The 6,000-nt window shown below is 51.2% G+C and overlaps 1 protein-coding gene across 3 annotated transcripts in view; it reads right to left on the reverse strand.

Moving 5' to 3' along the window:
• ZNF536 (zinc finger protein 536) overlaps positions 1–6,000 on the reverse strand; it is a 336,367-nt gene that overhangs the window by 175,869 nt on the left and 154,498 nt on the right. The gene's annotated exons all lie outside the window — the stretch shown is intronic.

Below are 6,000 nucleotides of genomic sequence, written 5' to 3' on the forward strand. Positions count from 1 at the left end.
CCTTATCTGCAAAACAGGGATAGTCATAGAAGTTCATACCTCTAAGCCCTGCATAGAGTAAGGTCTACAAATCGCTTAGCTCAGTGCCTAATCGAGGATATGCTTTCAACATGGATATCGCCAAAGAGACATGTCGCAAGCAAGCATGGTGTGGGCCGGGGGTTGGGGTTGGGGAGTGGGACCTGTGATCTGAGTGCCCGCACACCTCCCACCTGCAAGCCAGCTGCTGGGTGTGGACTCAGACTCATACAAAGCTCTAGCACGAGAGGACAAGTCCCTTTCTAGAAAAGTCTAAGTTGGAGCTGTTCCTCCACGGCTGTAACATCCCAGGCGGTTCTCCCAAGTTAACAGCAGAAAAACAATTCAAGCTGCAATTTAGCTTTGCATAGATGACAATCTTTAATCACAGATGAAGCGACAGGTCATTAGAACCCACACCAAACTCCCTTCCAGATGACACTAATGGCTGCTGTTTAAAATATAGATATATATGTGCATGTATAAACACAAACATATACATATATTTTTTATTTTAGAACTGTATTGAAATAAATAATCAGCAAACCCTCAAAAGCCCCTCTAAGAATAATTGTATCTGTATCTCCATAACGAACATCCTAAAATTTAAAACATGGGGCCAAAAAGATTTCTATGAAGATGACGTGTTTATTAGCATTAAATCCCAAGGAAGGGGCCTCAGTATAAAGAACGCATTTTTGCATCTGAAAAGCAGGCATTTTAGGATGCGTGTGTTTCTTTAAGAAGCTATTCTGTTTTTGAGGGTAGCCTGTAAGATAGGGCGCCACGTGATCTGGAGGTTGCTATGGTAAATATGCATTTTTTATTGAAGAGTAAACAGTGGCAGAAAACAAGTGTCAATTGCCAGCTCTGAAGTTCCTGCCGTTTTTTTGAGCTGCACCGACTTATCAGTCCCTTTTAATTCAAAAATCTTGATCAGATAAACACTATCATTGGATCAATCTTTAAAACGTTTTTGAATAAATGCTAAACCCCTCTATACCTGGTAGGAATAAATACTTTCGTTGACATGTAAAAATTTGCAGAAAAAGAAAAAAAAAATCTATCCGGCTCTGCCGACCTAGCATAGCAAGCAGACCTTCCTGGAGACCTGTGCCCAGCCGGTGGACCCAGGGAGGACAAAACCTTCGGCCTCAGCTCAGGCCACAGAGCAGGGAGCCAAGCAGACAGCTGAGGCTACACGCCCATCCACTGTCTTGCTTCCTTAGGACAAGTGGGAGCCGATGTGCTGCTCATGCCCCCCACACCCCAGAGTCTGTATCCCTGTCCATGACAATGTCCAAAGTCACTCCAAGAACAGAGTACTGTGAGACTCTGAGACAAGTTTGCACTGTTCTTCCCCTTGCAAAGAGTGGCAGAAGCAGAAATTAATTCGTAGTAATTCTTGAACATCAACTTTGTTTCCTCTGCTGTGTCCACATGGGTGGACAATGTCAGGCCTCATCGCCCTCAGCTATGACCTTAGGGAGCTTCTGGTCCCAGTAAGTGCCCCTGTACTAGCTCCGCCCAGGTGAAGAGTTTGGATTTTCCTCTTGTCTGACACCAGCTTTCTTTCCAGCCTGTCAAGAGCAAAGGACAAGGGCCCCCCTTCTCCCTCCCCCGAGCCTGGCAGTGGGTAGATGTCCGGCCAATGTTCACTCCAAATGGACATGAACGCATGGACGTGTGACTAAATTGGACTGCCCAAGCTCTGGAAGGAGCTTTCCAGGCTGAAGCTTTGAGCAGAGCTACTTTCATGTCTGCTCGTCCTTCCTTCAGTCACAGATGACCAAGTGTCAGGAGTCCATGAATGTCTTCCTCAAAAGGAACTTTCCAGGATCTGGGAATCTCATAGACTAATCTAGAGGAAGATTGGTCTTCCAGGGGCAAGAAACTAACTAAGCAAGCAGCATGAGTGTCCTCCCAGGTATTCCCAGAAAGAGAGACAAGACCAAGTGACCCTTGCCTGTGGGCTGAGGGGAGTGGCAGGCAGCCCCCAGGCCTGTGCAGAGACTGCCTGGCCCTCAGGACACAGACAGACGCACCTGAGTGGACCTGCTCCGGAATAAGAACACCTCTGATTCTAAGGTCCGGCATAAGAACACCTCTGATTCTAAGGTCCGGCATAAGAACACCTCTTATTCTAAGGTCTGAGTTCAAATCCGAATGGTTGGCTAATGGTACATCTACAAAGGAATATGAGTGTTTTGGGGCGGTGGGTTTGCAAGGCCTTTATACACTTGAAGCCCCGCAGTGCATGGCAGAGTGAATGTGTCCTAACTTGGCAGCCTCCAAACGCAGTGTATAGGATGGGAATTACAGCACTTGCTTTGCAGTCCCTTGTGGAAATCAAATGAGATGACATGAGCAAAGGTCATCTGGTAGATTCCCAAATGGCAGTCTCCTCCCTCCACCTACGAGATCCAAAGTACGGCCCAGATGCACCAGCATGAACCAGCAGGTGACAGTCCAGATGGAGCCGTGGTTCTCAACCTTCCTAATGCCACGGCCCTTTAATACAGTTCCTGTGGGTTGAGAACCACTGAGATAGAGGTCACCATGGGAGCCCTGTGTAGAGCAGGTCCCCTCCCCTGTACATTCTGCCAGGGGCCCCCGGACACATCAGAGTGGTGCCTCTATTACACGGGACAAGCCGACATGGCCAGCCATCATGCTGACCTTGCAGGTGGAACAGGTCGCTCACTCCACAATTCCTGACCCAGAAGTGATAGTGGATGAGGCACCTGTCTTCACAACATCCTTTTGAGATGAGAAGAGGGGAGGAGTGGGATGACGTGGGGGAGGGGAGCAGACAGTTCCTTGCAGCTCGGATGTCACCAGCTCCATCCCTGACATGGCCGGTGTTAAAGAGCAACGGGGAGCAGCCTCTCCTCATCTCCACAGGGCACCCCATTCATCCAGACATCTGGTGGCCACAGCAACACAGGGATCCTTCAGTCCTACACACCAGGGACCTGTACCCTGAGCCCCTCTGGGCAGCCCGCACCCTGCCCCAGGAGAGTGTGCCCTGGCATTGAGACACAACTCCACTGCTATCCTGGGGACAGTGTCTCAGGATTGTGATGTAACCTGAGGGATGTTGCCTTTTACCCCAAGACATCTTCAGAGGCCCTGAGCCAGCCTGCAAGCCCACCCGGTGAGAGAGATGTCTTTGTCGGAGCTCACAACCTCAACACACACTGAAGGACAAACCCCAGACACCAGCCCCAGCACGCCCCCTCCGTCTACCTGGTTGAACCCTCCCATTTTGGCTCTAATCATACAGACTGACTCAGGGCTGCCCGATCGTCCCAGAGAGCTACTTTCAGGACACCTGTCAGTGTGCACTTGGCATGCATGTACGTGTGTGGGCGCCCATGTGTAGGTGTGTATAGGTGTGTGTGCGTGCACGTGTATGATAACGGTCTATTCCACTAACCTGCACACTCTTCAAATACAGGGCTGGGGCCTATTTTACTCACTTTTGTGTCCTGAAATCTCCCAGCATGAGGTTGGTGCTCCATGAATACTGGTGACTGGCCAATTGACTGATGGAATGGTGTTTGGAGAGCTGGGCAGCTCTTCTGTGATCATGTGAGAAAAGGAAAAGCTGCCTTTTCCTTTTAAGGGCTTCATCAGCTCCCTTTAACCTGCCTTTCCTGATGGGCTGGAGTTTAGGAGGCCTGTTTCTGTGCAGGGAGAGGCCACCATTGGCTCCTGCCAAGAAGGCAGGTGACACAGGGGAGGGAATCTGGCCTCCTGGGACTCCAGGCTTCTGCTCCCCCATGCGGTCTCCCAGAGAGGACACAGGGGTCCCACCACAAAAGCACAAGCCCCTTGGAGGAGGAGGATGTGGCTCAGTGGCTGGAGCCTCCCCTGTACCCTTGGGTTGTTCAAGGCTGCTTGGTATCTGCCCCCACCTCCTGCTTCACAGAGCCGCTCTCTGTCCACACCTGCTCTGCCACGGCCTGATGCCCTACACAGGGACTCAATTCTGTTCTGCAGCAAGCTGTTGGCTCACGAGAGCCCCACCCTAGAGCTGGGCTGGGAGCTGGCAGGTGGCATGATTTGGGTACACAGAACCTCAGGGCATAACAGCTGGCTGGGCGCCGGCTCAGGACCGCTGCTGGTGGAGAAAGCAGAGTCCAGGCTCCAGGGCAGCCCGTCAGGTCCCTTGTTCTGCCTTGCTACTTCTGCCAAGTTTCTGGCCTGAAGAACAACCCTGCCCAGACATGTTCTTGGGGGCGACCTGCCACCCAGGTGCTGTATGTGCCAGAACAAGGACCCGTCCTCGCCTCTCCCATCTGTGCCAATGCTCACTGGTGCTTCCCTTTGCCTGGCATGCAGGGCCTTCTAGGCTCCCTGTAGCCTTCCCCACACCTGTACCCCATCCCCTTGCTGGGCTCATCCCGAGTGAGGCATCACTCACTACCGACTGCTTGGGCCACTTCCCCAGCAAATCTGTCTGGTTGACTGTGGCACCCCCAGCCTGGCGCATAGTAGGCGCTTATGAATAAGAAGAACATGACAACACCCCCTTGCTCTATTAGATATTGGCAACTTTCTTCTTTAATGTGGAAAATTATTTTCCCCACCCTTTCTAGAAGCCTCTCCCCCACACTGACATTCTGGGCAGTGTGCATACCGTCCTGCAATGCTAATTTCCACCCTGTAACCGAGAGAGACAACTAAACGTTGCAAGGTTATTCAAAACTCCTGCCCCTGATCCTCTGACTTCTCCTTAGGGGGAAATTGCTCAGGAATATATTTCCTCATCTGTATGTTAAAGCACGGTTATAATCCACCTATCATGATTGCAATTTTGGGAATCAAAATGGAGATCCAAACAGCAGTGTGATCTACATTTTAGCCACATATATTATAATAAATTAAGTCAAAGAAAGAGTTCTGCATTAACTCCTGCTCTATTCCTTTAATACCCCATAAGAACACGGCGGCCATGGCCCCGCCACCGAGAGCTCGGCCTTCCCCACCTGCAGCCCGGGGCGGCCACATTGCTACCGCCCCATCGCTGGACTCGATCAGGCTTCTGCACTGTGGGTTCAAAGCTGCCCAAAGCCACAGAGAGGCTGCCTGCCACCCCTGGCCTTGGCCACGCAGAAGTATCTGGAAAGAAGTACGCAGTGTGGGCAGTGGGCTGATGGGCGAGCAGCAGAAACTGACCTTCACGGACGCGGCTCAGGGGACCTGGCCAGGGAGGTGGCGGTGGGTGAGGTGGGGTGAGGGTACTGTGCTCGCTCACTACTTCATGATTTTGCCTGAGTCCCTTTCAATCCTTGGGCTTCTCTGTCCACTTCTGTGGGGGCGAGACTCTCATTGAGATCCTGAAGGTCCAGTCAGATCAGGTTTTCACTTCCTCTATTTGTTTTTAATATTTATAAATTTGGGACATTTCCCCCACACGTGGTTGCGGTTCCCACCTTTTCCCAAGAAATCCTGTCATCTCCCGACACCAGGTCCACAGTCCTGAGCAGCCAGCGTTGTTGGGCTGAGTGGTGGGGGCTTCACACCCACCTGCCCCCCATCCCATCCCCACTGGCACCACCTGGCTGCCCCCACCCTACAGGCGTTTCTCCAAATTTTCCTTTTTCGCAGCGATGATCCCGGACGCCCTTTCCACCTCTACAAACGGCCTTCATAACCTCAGTTGAGCAAATAAGGCAGAAGCCTCCAGACTAATTCTCATAATTATGATGGGTCTATTATTTCAAAGCCAGCGATGATTGCGGGGTCAGGTACTCAGAGGAAGAGAGAGAGAAACATACTTTAAAGTGATAGCAAATACCCTTTGATTCTTCACTCGAATACCAAATTGCATCCAGAGATGCTGAGAACGTGTGCACAGAACCTTAGTCAAATTTCAAAGAGGCCTCGGGAGGAAAGGCAGTGATCAAGGGGGAAGGCCGAGCCAACCAAGAGCCACACAGTGTCAAGACTACGTCCCAGGACTTGGTGGCTGGG

The sequence above is a fragment of the Nycticebus coucang genome, chromosome 10, assembly GCF_027406575.1.
Source record: "Nycticebus coucang isolate mNycCou1 chromosome 10, mNycCou1.pri, whole genome shotgun sequence".
NCBI lineage: Eukaryota > Metazoa > Chordata > Mammalia > Primates > Lorisidae > Nycticebus > Nycticebus coucang.